A 19183-nucleotide genomic window follows, 5' to 3' on the forward strand; every position below is an offset into this window, starting at 1 on the left:
GCGCCCGACTGGCAGTCAGTTCCTCTCCTTTGGGCTCAGACTTTGGGACGTAGCTATCCAGAACTAACCTTTTTTGATGACACGCTATCACTTTAAAACTTAAATAAATTTTTTTGAATGCGTGTTAAATGCACATAATTCAAAATTTAAAAGATACTGAAGGGTGTATATATATATGTATGCATATATATGTATATATATGTATATATATATGTATATGTATATATGTATATGTATATATATGTGCTTCTGTCACCCAGATTCCCCTTCCCAGAGGCAAGAACTGCTTCTAGCTTTTAGTGAATTCTTCCACAGATAGTCCAAATAAAATACATGACATATTAGAAGCATAATATTCTCTACTTAGCTTCAGAATATTCCATTGTATGGATTGCTTTAATTCATTTAACCAGTGCCTTTTCATAAAAATTTAAATCTTTCCCAATATTTTCTAATTATAACCAATGTTCCTTGAACAGACATCATCAGCACACGCATAGGTTTACCTGTGGGATGAATTCCTACAAGTGGAATTGCTGAGTTAAAGGATATGCACATTGAAAAATGTGATAAATATTGCCAAGTTGCCCTCTATGACAGTTGTTCCCAATTGTCAAGGACAGTGTATTTTTCTTTTCTTGGTTATTAATGCTTCAGCTCCAACTATTTGGCTGGTTGGTGGAGTGAGGTCTGATCCGCTGAATGATCGGGCTTTAATCTTCGGGTCTCAGTTCTGTTTGCCTCCCTGCAGCCTGAGTGGGTGGGGGGCAGAGGGTGGGCAAAGCTTCTCAGCCTGGGTGGTATTGCCCTTGAGGGGTCGTTTTGGAAGTTTGTGGGGATTTTTTGAGTTGATCAAACAACGGGAGTGAATGGGATGCTGCTGGCATTTGGTGGGAGAGGGCCAGGGAGCCGGATGGACGAGCACATCACTGCTGAATGAACCACTGGACACGACTGTGGGTGAAAAGCCTGCTGATAATTATCCAAGCTTAGCAGTTAACTGCATGTAACAGAAAAACACAGAGATTTTTGTACAGTTTTAATATAACTGTATGTGGTCGACTGAATTATGTGCCCCAACAAAGGGCATGTTCTTAATCTTAATCCACATTCTTGAGGGTGTGAACGTATTTGTAAATGGGGGCCATTTGAAGATGTATTATCAGATAAGGTGTGGACTTATTTGTGAATAGGAGCTTCTAAAATGCAATCTAAGTGTGACCCAACTGAGGCAGGGTGGGCCTTAATCCATATGTCTGGAGCCCTTATTAAGAGAGGTAATTCCCAGGTAGCCAGAGGAGCTAGAAGCCAGAAGAGGGGAGAGAGAGAGAGAGAGAGAGAGAGAGAGAGAGAGCATGAGAGTGCCATGTGACGGAGGAGTGCCATCACCAGAATACCCCCGACCCCAGAGGAGAGCGTGGCCTTGCTGACACCTCAGTTTGGGACTTCTGGCCTCTAAAACCATGAGCCAATAAGCTCTTGTTGCTTAAACCAACACAAGAGCGCCCTAAAGTTAAATAGATGAACTAATCTAAATCTAATTCAACCCCCTTCAACGATCACCCCTAAACCAGGGTTTGTTAAGATGGCAGAGCCCGGGCAATTGCATAAAACTTAAACCTTTATAATCAGAGGTTCAATTCCTCTTCTTAACAATAATGCTTACCACTAACATTGTGTGGTATTTGTCATAGCAGCCTGGCAAACTAAGACACTGAACTTTCTAAGAATGGGAAGATATTAAACCAAGGGAAGATTTTACTCTTTTGTTTGGGGCTTTAACAGGAGATGGTCACCATTTTGAGAAATAATATTGCCAGTTGCATTGCTGTGTGTGGTGTTTGAGTTCCCTATATGATTTTCCTGCGTCAGGCTGTGTATCTTCTGTCTGTTCACAAAATCCTGTGTTTATATTCTTTAGCCTTTATTTCAAATGATCAAACGTAAAGAAAAAATATCCATAACTTTCCATTTGTAACTTGTGTTTCTCGTCTTATTCATTCTAAGTAGGTGCAAATATCTGACAATTCTACTATGTCTTCTTGTTAGCTGTCCCTGACCATTTACATATCGAGATACATATTATTGTATTATAAATTGCTTTCTTTTTGTTTTTCACCTATATTATAGTTGGAGCATTATATAAATTTTAAAAAATATTATCCATGTAGGTATATTATAATATTTAAAAATGTCACGTCAGGACAGTTAAAGAGAGTATAAAATATTTTCTGTCAAAAGGAGTATTGAATTGTGAACATAATTAACAGCCCTGAATAATATACTTGAATGTGGTCCAAAAGGAGAAATTTTAGGTTATATACATATTATTAGAATAAAAATTTAAAAATTAAAATCAACAACAATGTAGGACTGTACAACACAGTGAGCCCTATTGTAAACAATGGACTATGGTTAATAGTACAGTTATAAAAATGTTCATTCATCAATTGCAACAAATGCACCACACTCATGCAAAGTGTTAATAATACGGTATATGGAAACCCTGTATCTTATGCATGGTTTTTCTGTGAATCTAGGATTTCTTTAATTAAAAAGAAAGGGAGGGGGGAGGTGTTAAGTCAGGTGGGAACTTAGAGTATGTTTAAAGCCTACTAGTTTTCTACCTGTTTCTTGTTATTCCACCTCAACCTGGGCAAAGTAGGAGGGTGAAAGTTGGGAGCAGGAGTTGAAGGCAAGGACTCCAGAAAGATGGGGTGGAGTTGGGGTTTGTGCTGTGGTTGTCAAAAGAGAGAAGCTGGTGCAGAAAGAGCCTTGAAAAGGCCTCTCTCCTTCCCCTACTCCATGCCACTGACCACGGGCCTGACAGCACCAGCCAGACTGGGCTCAGCTCCTCCTGGACAAGGCTGAGACACAGGGTGGAAGGGGAGGTTTCTGATCTCAGAGCGGAGGTGGGCAGTGCCAGCCCCAGAGGATCTCTGGGGACTCAGGGTTTTAGGGAAGGCAACTTTGGGACTACTTCACGTAGATTTAATGCTGAGCAATGTCCAAAGAGGAATGGTAGCCAAAAGAAAAAGAGAAAAATATTTTGTGCTGAAAAGTGGTGGTATTTGGACAGCAGGAATCTCACCATGGAAGTACAAGTTCTATTTAGATTTTCACAGTGCCCATTCCTTAAGGAATACCACAAACCTGCAGCATGTGCAACGAAATGCTAAAAATTGGCAGCCCAGAAATGAGGAGTCTGTGCATATGTTTTTCTAGTACCCAAGATGACGAGTGAAGGAGAGAGTTTGTTTACCAGCCTCCGTGACTTCCCCGAAGACGGCTGGCAACAGACGGGCCTCCAGACAAGTGGGGAGCTTCTGGGTGCTGTGCCTGGGGGCTGCTGAGGACTTGCAGAGGAGTGAGAATATGATTTTATCTGCCAGATTGCATTTCTTATGTAAGTTGCTGGAGCTTAGAGTTGGGAGGAAAAAAGAGACTCAACCAACCAACAGGAATGTTGGTATATATTAGGGGTCCCTGTTTTAGTTTGGATACCCCCCAAAAGCAGATCTGAGACAAAAACTTGGATGCAGGTGGTGTATTTGTGCAGGGCAATCCCAAGAGTTGAATTGGGGGGTTGGGGAGGGCAGGTAGTAAGACAGAGAAGAGAGAGAAGTCAGTAATGTGTGGATTAATGAGTAGGTTACTACTTGGGACAGCTAGGGCTCAGTCTTGTTGGAGACCCTCTAAGAAGTTGTGTAGAAAACACCCCAAAATTGTCCCACTGGAGGACAGAGAAGCTGGGGAATTTCGCCCCAATCCTGTCCTCTGATTTTGAGGGTTATCTGAGGGGAAGGGGGTAAGGCAGGCGGAGAAGAGAGAGGCAGGCACTGGAGGTGGGACCATCATGCTGTACAGAAACTGTCCCTTGCAACTGCAGGTGAACTTAGGTGAGCCGAGGGGGCTTGGGGTGCAGCACCAATCACGTTAGCTGCAGCCCCTAACTCAAATCTTAGGCAAGACCCTGTGGCATTCACAAACCCTCTTTGTGCTCATTCGATGGGAATGTGTGCAACAACAGGTACAAATATGTTACCCTAGAGAAATGTTCAAGGAATGTGTCCTCTTTCTCATGCCTGGCACTGTTATCTTCCTTTCTGACCCCGGGAATTTCATAGTGAAAACCATACTGGGTTTGAGTCCTAGGTCTCCCACCCACTGTCTGTGTGGCCCAGAGCAAGCCACTTTGGTTCCCTGAGCCTGCACTTCCACACTGTAAAACAAGACTGATCAGAGTCACTTCCCAGACCTGGTGTGCCAGTTTGGATGTATTATGTCCCCCAAAACACCATTATCTTTGATGCAATCTTGTGGGGGCAGATGTTTTAGTGTTGATTAGATTGGAATCCTTTGATTGAGTGTTTCCATGGAGATGTGACTCAATCAACTGTGAGTGAAATGTTTGATTGGATAATTTCCATGGAGGTGTTACCCCGCCCATTCAGGGTGGGTGTTAATTGGATCACTGGAATCTTATAAAGGAAGTCACAGGCAGAAGGACCTAAGAGCAATTGAGAGTGACGTTTTGAAGAGGAGCTACAGCTGAGAGAGGACAAAACACCCCAGGAGCAACATTTTGGAGAACACCATTTTGAAATGCAACCTGGTAGCAAACGGATGCCAGCCATGTGCCTTCCCAGCTAACAGAGGTTTTCCGTATGCCATTGCCACCCTCCACTGAAGGTATCCAATTGTTGATGCATTACCTTGGACACTTTATGGCCTTAAGACTGTAGCTTTGAAACCAAATAAACCCCTTTTATAAAAGCCAATCCATCTCTGGTGTTTTGCAAAGTGACAGCATCAGCAAACTGGAACATCTGGCGATGTCTTGATGAGATGAACCATGGCCATGTGAGGTGAGACTTTAGGGACAAGACTTGCATTGTCAACCTTTTTCCACATTCCCTCCCTGAAACAGAAAGACTGGTCTCAGAATGAGACACTGAGGAAGAAAGAACATGTGGGAGGATGGAGTAGAAAGCAAAGACATCTCAAGATTGTCCCAGTTGTACAAACCCATGCCAGGGCTCCTGGCTTTTATCACTCCCTCTAATTTCTGAGAACAGTAGAAGTAGAGGAAACTTTAGGCAAAAGTGGAGAAAAAACAACACTGAAAGTTCAAGCCCACTAAAATTTTCAAGTCTTAGAGGGTTTATTCTGGGCTCCCTGGGACGACCCTTTGTACCACAAGATGCTAATTTTAAAGAGAAATTATGGATGCAGAGAGCAGCAGTGAAAGTGCAGCTATTTCTTGGCAATCCTGACTGCAGTAAGAGTTGCCAGGCTGCTAAAGGCATTCGTATGTACCGTACACACAGCTGGAGGAATCAGAAGCGAGGGGCTGAATTTGTTACCAGCCAAAGCCCTGGAACTCTCCAAGCAATCTGCCTTACTTGGGAAGATTCAGATGGGACACAAAGGATACATCTGGAAGGATGCTGCTGGTTTCGTGGAGGTGGCTGTGTCTGTGTTTCTTTTTCTTCCTCCCATAGCTATTTGCTTTCTTGCTTTAAACAGAGCCATAGAAAAGGTGGTGTGGCTGGAAAAACCTTTCCTTGCACAGAGCAGGTCCTCATATATTAATTCAGCTGCTTTATCAGCAGCAGTGGGTGCCCTGTCCATATCCCCTTAGCATCCACCATTGCTGGGCATGCTGCCTGGCTAGCATCTCCCAGCCTCTGTGGCTCTTTGCCTGAGAGTCTTCTCTGGCTGGGAGAGCCTGCTCTGCCATGCAGGGGTCTGCTCGTAAAGTGCTGGGGAATGGTGACCCTGGAGCAGCCTTCAGTGGGTGACAAACAGAAACTGGTGGACAAATACTCCAGCTCTCTCACTCCTCTCCAGTAATACCCCATTCCAGCTGGTTTCACCTCTTCATTTCCATACCCGTGTTTCCTGGACTCATCTCCCAAATAAACCATTTACACTTGAATCCTTTTCTCAGGATAGACTTCAGGGAAAACCCAAACCACGACAGTTTAATTTTCAGCTGTCATCCAACTGAGTCAGATTCCCCAGAGTTGAAAATATTTCCCGTGTCCATTACCCCTGCCCATGGACAATAAACTCTGTGTGGCCGAGAGACCTGCCCAGTCCTAGGATGCTGAGCTAAATGGGGTGCGCTGTTTGGCTTTGAAGAATCTACTTCTCCCAGGGGCCAGGGGCTGATGTGTGGATGTGAACACTAGACTTATCTTGGCTGGTGGAGCAGGCTTCCTTTGGCACAAGTCAGCAAAGCATTTGCTGAACATTCTGTGGCCCCTAGTGTTCCCACAGGGGTGATCTCACCCCAGCCTCCTGACCATCGACCTTGTGTAGGATCACAAAACCACACAAGCCCTATGTGTACATTTCCTCAAGTCACTGTCACTCATTTTGGACCAGTCATTCTCAAGGTGGAGTGCCCCAATCCCCTACCTCAGAATCCTTGGAGATGCTTATTAAAAAGGCAGATTGGGGTCCTCATCTCAGACCTACTGCATCAGACCCTCTGGGGTGGGGCCAGGGATGTGCTTTATAACAAGCTCCTGAAGTATCTTAGTCCGGGCTCCCCAGAAGCTGACCTGAGCTGAGCTGACCTCCCAGGGGAGATGGGTTAGAGAGTGGGGGAAGCAAGACAGAGGCTAGAGGAAGCAGGGAAGGGTGTGACCCCCAAGTCCTATCGAGGGTGATCTCAGCCTGATCCCTCAGGGGAGCTCTGGAGTCTGTTCCATTTCAGAGATGTTCCTACTTGAAGAAGGGGGGCTGAGCTTTCCTACTCCGGAACCTGTCAGTCCTTGGCTAGGGGCTGTCTGGGGCTGCTAACTCACTGGCACTTCAGGTTCTATGTAGATTCAGGCAAGAAGACTGGTAGCCTGAGCACAGCTCTCCAGATAAAGTCACAAGTGGAAGCCATTGGAAGCTGGGGGAGGGAAGCACGGAAGCAACCAACAGGACCCAAGAGGATATGAGTAGAACATGGAGTGTCCACTACAACAGGTGATTCTTAGGCAAAATCAGGATACTGATGAAATGGGGGCAAGGAAGGCTTTGGTTGGACAACTCCAGATGGGCTTGGCCCTCCAAGCCAGCTTCTTTTGAGATCTCTCGATCACTGAGATGTGCAAATATGCCTTGTCATACTTCCTAGTTTTCTTGTAGATTGACACACACACACACACATACACACACACAAACATTAGAATAAGCATGACTGGATGAAACCTTCAAAGTCTTTCTGCTGGAAGGGAAGGAGGAGCCCCAGGTTTATTGCCAAATTCCTCTCCTCTTCACAAATACTACAGATGACATTCCCAAACCCTTACCGGTTTCCAAATGGAGAACAGGTTGTAATTATTCAAAATTATTTGCATAATGGGAGAGAGACACATCACAGGCTGTTGCTGTAAAGCAGCTGCCTTGGTGCCAAGCACTAGGTCTATCCTGAGAAAACCAGGCTTATTATTATTTTTTATTTGGTGTGTGTTTATTTTTACTGGGGAGATTATGCCCCCATAAAATAAATGAATTACCGAATAATTATGAAAAGGAAAAAAGAGTGGATCTATTTAGGAATGGGAAGGAGGCCATGCAAGGTGCTACTAGGCCTTGTTACACATCTCCCCTCACCATTTCCAGTTATACTCACCAGCAGCCACCTCTCAGAAGCTCTCATTTGAAGGACTTGTCAATAAGATCAATGAAGTCTCTGTGTGGCTTGAACCTGATCACCACTGTGAATGAAAACATGCTTTGCCCTTCAGGGAAAAGTTACAAATATTAGACCTTTACCTGGGGCAGCTACCAAAATTTCTGATGGCTCATTGTTCCATTTTGAAGGCTCCAGCCATAGGAATTCTGGCTGCTGAATTATTCTCATGTCTATCACGGCTTAGAAGCTCTGAGCTTTCAGGGTCAAAGATGAATTCATTTTCCTCTCAATTCCTGTGGTTCGGGTCCTCATGGGCTTTTATCTGGGTTATTATCACAGCCTGCTGAATCCATCCATCTGTCTTCCCTTCCTCTTTTCCTTCCTTCCTTCCTCCCTTCCTTACTTCCTTCTTTGCTGCAAAACAAACTACTCCACACTGGCCCGTTTTGGAGCTGTCACTGGTGGTGACCTCCACATTCCCCTGGACCTTGCAGTTCCCCCACCTGAATCTGTCTTCTCACTGGACCTCGGATCTGCAGCCAAGACAAAGGAAGAGTGTCCAAGGAAGACGATTTCTCTGCCCAGGTGCCCTGCCTTTCAACCCTGGAGCTTCTGCCTCTCCTTACTCACAGTTAACTGAGTTTTTCAATTTTTCCTTTCACTCTTGGGGCCAAATGTGGTGCAAGAGCACCTGGGGGATAGATTCTCATATCTGTTTTTAAAGCAAACATTAGTGTCCTAGTTTGCTAATGCTGCCAGAATGCAAAACACCAGAAATGGATTGGCTTTTATAAAAGGGGGTTTATTCAGTTACACAGTTATAGTCTTAAGGCCATTAAGTGTCCAAGGCAACACATCAACAATCAGGTATCTTCACTGGAGGATGGCCAATGGTGTCCAAAAAACCTCTGTTAGCTAGGAAGACACGTGGCTGGCATCTGCTCCAAGTTCTGGTTTCAAAATGGCTTTCTCCCAGGACATTCCTCTCTAGACCACAGCTCCTCTTCTAAATGTCATTCTTTGTTGCTTTTGGGATGTTTGTCCTCTCTTAGCTTCTCTGGAGCAAGAATCTGCTTTCAACAGCCATCTTCAAACTGTCTCTCATCTGCAGCTACTCTCTCAGCTTCTGTGCATTCTTCAAAGTGTCCCTCTTGGCTGTAGAAGCTCACTCCTGTCTGAGCTTATATACTGCTCTAGTAAACTAATCAAGGCCCATGCTGAATGGGCAGGGCCACACCTCCATGGAAATCATCCAATCAGAGTCATCACCCACAGTTGGGTAGGGCACATCTCCATGGAAACACTCAAAGAATTACAGATATGTCTGCCCACAAAAGATTACATCAAAGATAATGGCGTTTTGAGGGTTATAATACATTCAAACCGGCACAATTAGTTTAAGGGATTGAGTGCTGGGAAATGGGGAAACCACAGACTTTGTGGGATGTTTGCAAATGAGGTATGCAACAAGCCTGGCATTTTGGAAAAATGGGGTGTCAGCTGACCTTCTGCCCCCTCCTCTTGGGTAAGGTACTTGTGGCCTGTTGTGGGGTCACTCGGAACTCTGAGATGTGAGCTTAGTGTTTATTTCCCACCTTCTCAGACTAGATTAGACTTGACACAGGTTTGGAAGGAAAGGCTGGGGTCTTAGAGGAGGACGTTCTTTTAGTCATAAGAGCATGGGCTTTGTTGTCAGACAATCTCAAGTTTAAATGTCTGCCCTGTTCCAGTTGGCTATGTGGCCTTGCCATGTTCCTCTGTCTCTGACTCTTAGTTTTCTCATCCACAAAATAAGCATAATAATGGCACCTATTTCTCTGGGCAGCTGTCAGGGTTAGACCATGCCCCTAGTATCCTCACACTAACCAGCACAGCATCCATGCCAACTATTGCCCTCATTGCTGAAAAGTAAGGCCAGTTTTTTTGCTTTTGGGGGGATTTCCTAAGTCACTTAAACAAATTTCCTAGACATTTTAAAAGTAAAAAAAAAGATGCTGTGCTCTTAGGATTGGCTCAGGAAAATAAACTCTCCCCTTGACTAAATGGTTTCCAATTTCTGAAAGTTAAAGGCCTTGGAAGCCAGTTTGATGGTGGCTGGATCACTCATGTTTCCAGGGTAAGGGTTGGGGGGAGATGTGGCCTTGTGGTTGTCTGCAGTGTCTCTCCTGCTGAGCTCAGCCTGAGCCTGGGAACGACCTTGGTCCTGCTTCCAAGACAGGCTGCAAGTTCAAGGGCAGAGTCTTCGCCCCTCATCCTTGGGACAGAGACATTCCTGAGGAGACAATCCTCAGCTACAGGCAGTCCCCGCAGCCAGGGACATGCCGTTAGGATGATTTACACTCCCCTAGCCGGGTGTGTGCTGAGAGCAAGGAGTGCCCTTCAGAACTCCCGTGCTGTAATTACTTTCATTTTATGAGAAGTGCCCTTAAATTGCTGCCTGGTATTCAAAACTAGGCCAACTCACAGGTCTACAGTGATGCAACTGAAGTGCACTTCAGTCAAAATGGGAACAGCAGCTAGAAGGCATTTTGTGAGCAAATGATTTCCTTGTTGATATGATTTTTATGTCATCTAAGTCTCTCTATAATATTTGTGTTTACCATATTTCACGTTTTCTCACATTTCTGAAATCAGGACATGTGACAAATGCAGATGCACAAATGTGGGCTGATTTTGGTTTCACGTCGACTGGGTAATGCACATTGTTGATATTATATGTGTAGACTTTAAATACTGTTTCAAATGTCTTCAGAAAGGTTGTACCACAATTCGGCATTGAAATGAAAGGTGGTTGTGTGCATAGAAAGCCATGGGAACAGCATAAAACCTAGAGATGATGTTAGTGAAGCAAATATTCATTGTTGGAGGAGTGATTGAAATTTCCTTTCTCACCAAATGATAATCAAGTGCTCTATATGGGTCACAAAAAGGAAGATCCCCTGAAGTAGAGGAAGGTGTGCTGAATTTTGTAGTGAGATACTTGCAAAAGGATTGCCCAGTGACTGCTAAGAAATTAAACTAAAGTCAATTTTTTTAAATGTGAGGATTAAATTAGATAAACGGAACATGCTGTTTTAGTTAAAGCTGATGAAATGCAATATACCAGAAATGAATTGGCTTTTAACAATGGGGATTTATAGCTCACAAGGTCAGTCCTAAGGCTGTGACAATGTCCAAATTAAGGCATCAACAGGACGATGCCTTCTTCTCAAAGAAAGGCTGCTGGCGATCCCAGACACCTCTGTCACATGGGAAGGCACGTGGCGGCATCTGCTGGTCTCTCCCTTCTCTCCCAGGTTTCGTTGCTTCCAGCCTCTGGCTTCCATGGCTTCCTCTCTCAGCTTCTACATGTTTCTCTCGTTTAGCTTCTGTCTCTCTTAGCTTCTGTGTGTCCTTCTCTCTAAACTTCTCTGGGTCACATCTCAGTTGAAACAACCTAATCAAAAGGTCCCACCCACCACAGATCTGCACCCACAGGAATGGATGAAAAGAACATGGCCTTTTCTGGCGTGCATACAGCTTCAAGCCATCACAAATGCCTTTCTCCATGCCTGGCACAAACTGAGTACTATTTTCGTATTTTTTCAAATTTTGTAAGGTTCACCTCAGAACTCCAGTATGGCATCCTCTCTTGAGAACTGAAGGGAGGACTTGTAAGTTGGGATCAGTTTGTGGTTTTCAGAAGGACCCTCCTGGCTCTCTCATGGGCTTAGGTTGTACTTTGACAAACAGTTGATTTAGGTACCTCAACTAAGGGGTTGAACTAGAAAAAGAAAAAGGAATGGCCAACACCCCTAGAAAATTTGTCCAGCAGTTTTGAATTTGTTCAAATTTCATTTTTCTCTATGGGTAGAAATCTGGGGGAGGGTTTAAGTGAGTGGTGGAGGTGAAGGGGGGTAAGTAAGAGGTAGAGAAAAGAAGAAAAATCCACAGACAAAGTGTGCTTCTGCTCCCTCAGTGGGTTTTAAATTGGAAAAATGAAATCAGCTTGAATTTTGAAGGAGATACTATTTAAAATATGAATCCAAATTATTTCCTTTGTCCCAGCTGTCAGGGGAGTAGATTATTAGATTATTATTTTTTTCCTGGTCAGTGTTTCAATTTCACTGACTTCCTTATTTCAAAGCCTTTAGGTGACCAGGAAGTTCCTTGAAATGAAAGTTTTTCACACTGTTTATGCTATTCATGATTTGAAGATTCTATCTGAGACAATATTCTGGCTTTGTGGGTTAATATAATAATGTTAGGCTTCCTTATCACACCTTAATAAAATGACTGACTGTTGAGCCAGGCAGAAATATTAATTTACTGGAGTATTTCTAAATTGGTGCAGAGAATCTCCAATGGGAATAAATGAAATGAACCATGGTTTAACTTCCATCAACTCGGTGCAGGCTTCCTAATCACCCTATACCATGGGTGAACTTACCCTAGATTCCCTTTTAGTTTATTTTCATGCATTTTATGTATCTTTAGGTTTAGATGCTCTCTGCCCAGCTTTTGAGAGTGTTTTATATCCCTTTCTGTCCCAGTTCTGGCAACAGTGCCTGGTATACAAATGTTTAGTGCTGGTGATGCATTTAGAAATCTAATTAATATTATCATTGTTAGTAGCAATTAATGTCATTTATTCAAATTAGTAATGCTATAGGACACCTGCAAAAATAAATACTTAATGTGGCAATTTAGATTCCCAATTGACTGATCCCCAACTGTTAAATTCATTTTAAAAATTTATAAAAGTATCTAACTGATAATTTTATAATTTATTAAGATGCTGAGATCATCTTTGTTTTAGTGGCTACAGAGTAACCAGATTTTCCCAAAGTAAAAGGAGGTCACTGTGAAAGTGCAGAGTGAGCATCTACTTTGGAGTTATACAGATCTGAGGTTAATTTACAGCTACAGATCTGGGCTCTACCCACAATGAGATACCACTTCATACCCACTTGAACAGCTATTTGAAAAATGGAAAATAAGTATTGGTGATGAAGTGGAGAAATAGGAATCCTTGTGCATTATTGGTGGGAATGTAGAATGGTGCAGCTGCTGGAAAACAGTTTTTCAGCTCATCAAAAAGTTAAACACAGAACTACCATATGACCTGCAATCCCACTTCTACATATATACCCCAAAGAATTGAAAGCAGGGACTGAAACAGATATTTGTACACCAGTGCTCATGGCCGCATTATTCATGATAGTAAAAAGATGGTAGCAACCCAAATGTCCATCAGCAGATGAGTGGATAAACAAAATGTGGTCTACACATAGGATGAAACATTACTCATCCCTTAAAAGGAATGAAGTTCTGACACATGGATGAAACTTGAAGAAATCATGTTGAGTGAAATAAACCAGATACAAAAGGACAAATATTATATTACGTCACTTATATGAAATAATTGGAATATGCAAATTCAGAGAGAGAAAGTAGATTACAGAGTACTCCGGGGTGGGGGTGGTGGTGAGGGGTGGGGAATGGGGAGTTAATGCTTAATGGGTATTGTGTTAGTTTTCCAGTTGCTAAGACAAATACCGCACAAGGGGTTGGCTTAAACCACAGGAATTTATTGGCTCATGGTTTGAGGCTAGGAGAAGTCCAAAATCAAGGCATCGGTAAGGTGATGCTTTCTCCCTAAAGACGTGGCATTCTGGGGCTAGCTGCCATAATCCTTGAGTCCTTGGCTTTTCTGTCACATGGCAATGCACGTGGTGCTGACTTCTTTCTCATCTGGTTTCTATTGACCTTCAGTGTCTGCTCCACCAAGTGACTTTCTCATTCTATTACTGAATTTCTTCTGCTTATAAAGGACTCCAGTAATATGAATTAAGACCCATCCTGTTTCAGTTTGCCACACCTTCACTAAAATAATACTTTCAAAAGATCCTATTTACAGTGGGTTCTCCCTCATAGAAATGGATTAGATTAAGAACATACTTTTCTGGGGTTTATAAGTCAACCTACCACAGGTACAGAGTTCTTTTTGGGGTAATGGAAAGGTTTTGGTAATCGATGGTGGTGATGGTAGTGCAACATTGTGAATGTATTTAACACCACTGAATTGTATACTTTAAAGTGATTAAAATGGAAAAAAAATGTTATCCTTTGAAGGGCTTCAAGAAAGTACCAAGTCACCCAACCCTTCCCCAGCCAGCACCAAACTGACTGTCCAAGGATCTAGTGCTGGTCTGGGAACCCAATCATCTCAAACCAAGTAAAGGATGACAAGACATTTACTTCTGCCTAAACCCAGGAGCCACTTCACCTGTTCTTTTCTGGCAACAAGGGGAAAGACATTATTATGGTGGGAGGGCCTAACAAACTGGAAAGAAAGGAGGCTTCTGAAACTCATTGTTCACCCTGCACTCAAACCCTATATAAGCTTGGGATCCAGCAATGAAGTCAGATTATGGAAATCTTTCCAGAACTTTCTCCACTTCAGGTTATCCTCACACGATTTTTTTTTTCAAATTTTGGTCCCCGCTATTGCTTGTCTGTCGGAATAATAGTAGGATAACAGGATAATTAACTTTCCTCAGTTAAGCTCTTTGAGACTACCTTCTGTTTCCTTCTGGAAGCTGATCCTTTCCCAAACCAAGGGAAAGGTGGAAGAGTTGCTTGGCTGTAGGAACAAATGGAACCAGGAGCCTGAGTATCACCAGGCCTTTGTCTGCCTCTTATGTCCGAGTCTAGATCTGTTTTTGCCATCTTGTAAGTGACAAATGGACAAGGGGAGCACACAAGTAGGGCATTTTAAAACTTCCAAGGGTCCCCCCGACCCACTTGCTTTCAGCCCTGCTGTGAGGACAGTTCCCTGCCTGTGGCTGGCTTCCCAACAAACCTCAGGCTTTCTCCCACTTCGCCAGGTACAGGCTTAGCCCAGAAGCACAGGGGAATTAACACCCTCCCCGTCCCCGCCCCCATCCTCAACCCAGAGGAGATGAGAGTTGGCAGGATCCTGCCACCTGTCCTCTTGGGAAAAACTGGAAGAACATTCTACATATTTCCTCTGAGGGTGCCCAGCAGGACTGAGCCCCAGTTGCCCATAGACGCACTAATGCCGATTATTAGCTTGTCTTCCTTACCTGTCTCACTTTGCCCACTCCCTCACTTCTGCTTCTTGGGATCACCCCATAGAGAAATCTCCTCAGCCCAAGTCCTTGTCTCAGGACTGCTCTTGATGGAGCCGAAATCAGGTACAGATGCCTTCCAACTTTTCAATATAGTATGTGGCATGGTTATCGCTGAGGGGAAGGAAGAAAGGATTAGGTTAAGGTCTGAAATAGCAGTGGAGTGAGTCAAGGGAGGTGGAAAGTGTCTGTGGGAGGATTACCGAGGGATCAGCTGAGACTGGAATGCATCCTCTTGAGGGGAGTCCCATCACAGTCCTTTGATTCTGCCCATATGACATATCAGCAAAGACCAGGAGTGGCTGTGGGGATGGTAAAATGTGTGACAAGGGGACTTTTGGATCTACCTTTCCATTGCTCTCGAAGGAGGTAGCTTTGAGGGAGTCAAGTCACCAGGACATCCTTCCTGGACCAACTCGAGCCAGCCCACAGCCTCACCTGGACCTGCCCTGCCTCATGGTGCCTCCTTCACTCTCTGTTTCCATTCTGGGTATTATCCTGCAGGCCTTTGACACGCTCCAACCTCCTATCCTCTGCCAGCCTGCTGGGTCCCAGCTGACCCACTTCCTGCTGGCCTTCTAGCACTTCCCCAGGCCTCTTCACTCATAACTTGATCTTCCCTTAAACTGAACTGGCAGATCCAAGCCACAGCAAAGCTCTGGCCCCTGACTGACCAAGGATTGGACAGAGACTATGTAGAACAATCAGAGTGTGGGATTATTTATTAAGCCAGAATCAAACCTTGAGTCTAGAGAATCAAACTCTCTCTAGCAAGTTTGTACAAAATTGTGGATATTGCTACCTAAAAGTCCATGCCTAAAAGCAGGCTATGACACAGAAAGGAAGGAAGAGTAGTGATGGAAAAGCAGCCCCCAGGCAGTGGGACAAACAGATAACATATTCTGAATCATCAGCCTGGATAATTTCATCTCTTGTAAAGACTACCTCCAACGTGAGAGGCACACACATGAGGGTAGTTGGGAGCCAGCCAAAGAACAGACTGGCTTTCTCAAAATGTCTGTTTTTACACTTCCTCTGGCTATCCTTAGGAATGACACATCCGTTCACCCAGCCTGTAGGGCCCAGTAGGCTACTCTTTCCTTGGCATCATAACTTCCTCCCCAGAGTTCTGTGCTGAGCAAATCTTTCATAAGCTTAGTTGGTGCCCCACTATTTTTATGTTGAGTCCCACTACTTCTGAGAAGATAAAAAGTTTATTCATGAACCTATCTTCTTTCTGGAAGAGTGGACCACTGGTAGCTATTGCTGACCACTTGTAGCTCCTGTTGTATCAGTCAGCATTGCTACAATTATGCTGTATAACAAAGAGCCCCACAAGATCAGTGGATTACAACAACAAATGTAGACTTCTTGGTTTCTGGTCTGTGTAAAAGTTGTGCAACTCTGCTTCAGGTTGTGGGTTAAATGTGTCTCTTATTCTGGGACCTGGATTGAATGAGCAGCAGCTTCCTGGGACATGCTGTTTTCAGGGCAGATGGCAGGAGCCCAAAGGGTAAGCTAAACCATATAAGTTTTCCTCTGGTAAACTGGTGTATAGGACATCACTCTCAAGTCACAAGCCCAGAGTCAGTGGAGCAAGGAAGTAGGCATGGCCTACAGTGAAATAATGGCAAGGACAGTGAAGGATTGTAAACAAATGACCCCAGAAACTCTACCTGCCCGGCCCACAGAAGATATGCAGCTCGCTCTCCCTTTGCTGGCTCCATTCAAGGCACAGGGACACAGAGTGCCCTCTGGTGACTATACCAGCCACTTCTCTGTGCCGAGGAAGCCACCTAACATCCCATGAGTTCCCCATGAGCTACTAAAATGGATTCCTGAACTAGTCCTTAAATCTTTGTTCTCATACCCTGCTGCTACCAAGCCTAAGCCAGTGTTTTCCTCTACTTGGCAATCAGAGTACAGACCAGGCTGCTGCTCTTTTATTAGTGGAGTAATTGCCTGCGGAGGGACATGTCCCCTCCCTTAGGCATGAAGGTAGGGCTGGCTGAATGTCCACTCACTCCATGGAGAGTTCTCATGGGAGGGAAGCCCAGCTGGGGGCTCAGAATATGTCCTTCCTGGCAGGAATGCACAGCTAAAGCAATCCTGGTGCCAGCCTCACCAGACAGTGTATTTGTGTGTGTGTGGCTCCCCGCACCTCCCCACCTGTTCCTTCTTTTCCATTCCTCCCATTATTGCCCCAGTGGTGTTGTTGAGGAATTAGACTCAGCCATGCAGCAGAGCCCGAAGAAATTGGATGCAATTGTACACTGATTTAAGGAAAAATATTTGATAGAAATACAATTCTTAGTATACCATAGAGAGATATAATAAGTAGAAATTAAGATTTAGGGATTTTTGATATTAACATTCATTGGTATATAGCCTGTGTTTCATAATGTTAGTGCAATCTGCTAAAAATGAGGTTCTAAAAAACAGTCCCAGGTTGTATAATTTTGAGAAAGAAATTTGGGGAACATTTTCTAGTGTGTTTACCATAAAAATAGGTCTGATTTTTTCGACTTGCCTTTGAGAGAATAGGCTTGGGGAGATTAAAATACCCACCCAAGGCCACATAGTCAATGAATGGCAGAGCAGGGACCAGAGAAGAGGGAGGTTCAATTATAAACGCAAAAGCTTTAGTACAAGCAAGACTTGCTTTTGAATCATAGAGACACCAGCTAAAACTTCCTTTCTCTTGGGCGGCATAGCACTGAATAAGGAAGGGGGAGAAAGAATCTCATATTGTGGACTTTCTGAGAACCTAAACCTCAGGCACCTAACAGAAGGTGATTTCAGGTATCCCTTTTCTCTGTGAATTTCTATCACTCTCTGCCTAAGTCACAGGTCAGGGCAAGAACGTTGGTCTTTCATTCATTAATACCTCCCCCATCCCCTGAGTTATTTTCCTCTCTGCAAAGGTCTCATTTTCCCTGCTCTGCATAAATTAAAATCCTGCATTGTTATTTTCCTGTGAGTGGGGAGGGCAGTCCAGTGGCCTTTCCTCCTGCTACAGAGGCAAGATAGCACAAGCAAAAGCTGGATATTAACCTTTCCACCAGAGCTGAAGAAACTTCTTTTCCTCCAGATGAGTGAGACTTGAGTCCTTTAGACCACGAAGGTTCAAGGGAGAGAAGACAAGCTCTGTGACCCTTCAGGCCACAGTGGGAGAGGAACTTTTCTTCAGATAACTGCATTCCGGGTTGGGGTGTCAGCTTTTTCTCTTCGTCTTTCCAGTGGACCATGATGGCTGGCTGGCTTGCTATCCCCTTTCCATGTTCTGCTAACAGAACTCCTCTTCACTTTGGGAAAACCAATTCATGTGTTTTGGACGGACCTACAATCACCCTCTCACCCACCCCTCTGTCCCAGCCACCTAGGCCTGGCCATTAGGGAACCACACTTGGTCCACAAATCAGCACTTAATCCAAGCAGAGCCAAGAACGGTTCCTCTATAAGATTTGCTGTATTAATGACCTCTGTCTGGCCTCTGTCTTCCTTTTGGATCGAGAGCAAGAACCTTTGTAAATAAGGAGTTGAGGGTGGTCATTCTCCCAACAAAATGCAAGAGTCTGTCTGAAATCCAGCCAGTACAGAGGACTGAGGGGCATGGGGAGAGAAAGAGACTGCAGTGGGATGGCATCATTTTATACCTGGAGCCATCTGTGATGAATCCAGCCCACTGATTGGATTTCCTAGGTATAGTGGCCCATAAATTCCCATTTTGCATAAGCTCATTTGAGTCAGGTTTATGTCACAATCTCATTTGAAACCTGACTTCTATAAACTCTGTCCTGGCTTGCTTATCCAGGTGAGTTGATGAACAAATATTTTTTCTTGGGATGGGAAGGGTTTTTATGATTAGAATCAAAGGCTCGCACCCCTCCTTGGAAAGGGCAGCTCAGATGTGGATGTACATTCTCATCTCCTCACCGTGAAGCTCCATGCAATTTGCGCCCTTGTTCTGGAAGGCTCTGGAGTTGCTCTAGATCCTCTATGCTCTCACAATCTCTTTCCAATACCCCTTCATGGTGGGAATGGAGGAAAAAGGCTAAAGGGGGCTGATGTAGAATAAGGAGCCTTAGTTATTTTCCCCTTAAAAACCAGCTTGGATACTACTGCTGGGTCAGAGACACCGGGTGGACCCCAATTCAGCTCAACAAACACACTCAGAATGAATAAGATTTACTCCTGGACTTGAGGAGGTCTTGGTGGTGAGGTGGTCTATATACATAAAGTTGAATGTCTTTTTCAGAATATTCATCTATGAAATGCCCATTGTACTGAGCAAGGGATCTGCCTCTCCAATGTCACAGAATGGCCCACGCACAGCTGAACCACAAAGCATGGTGCTTTCTGGCAAGAACAAATTGCAATCCACTTAATTTCTCTGAATCTCCATTGACAG

The sequence above is a fragment of the Choloepus didactylus genome, chromosome 1 (genome assembly GCF_015220235.1).
Source record: "Choloepus didactylus isolate mChoDid1 chromosome 1, mChoDid1.pri, whole genome shotgun sequence".
Taxonomy (NCBI): domain Eukaryota; kingdom Metazoa; phylum Chordata; class Mammalia; order Pilosa; family Megalonychidae; genus Choloepus; species Choloepus didactylus.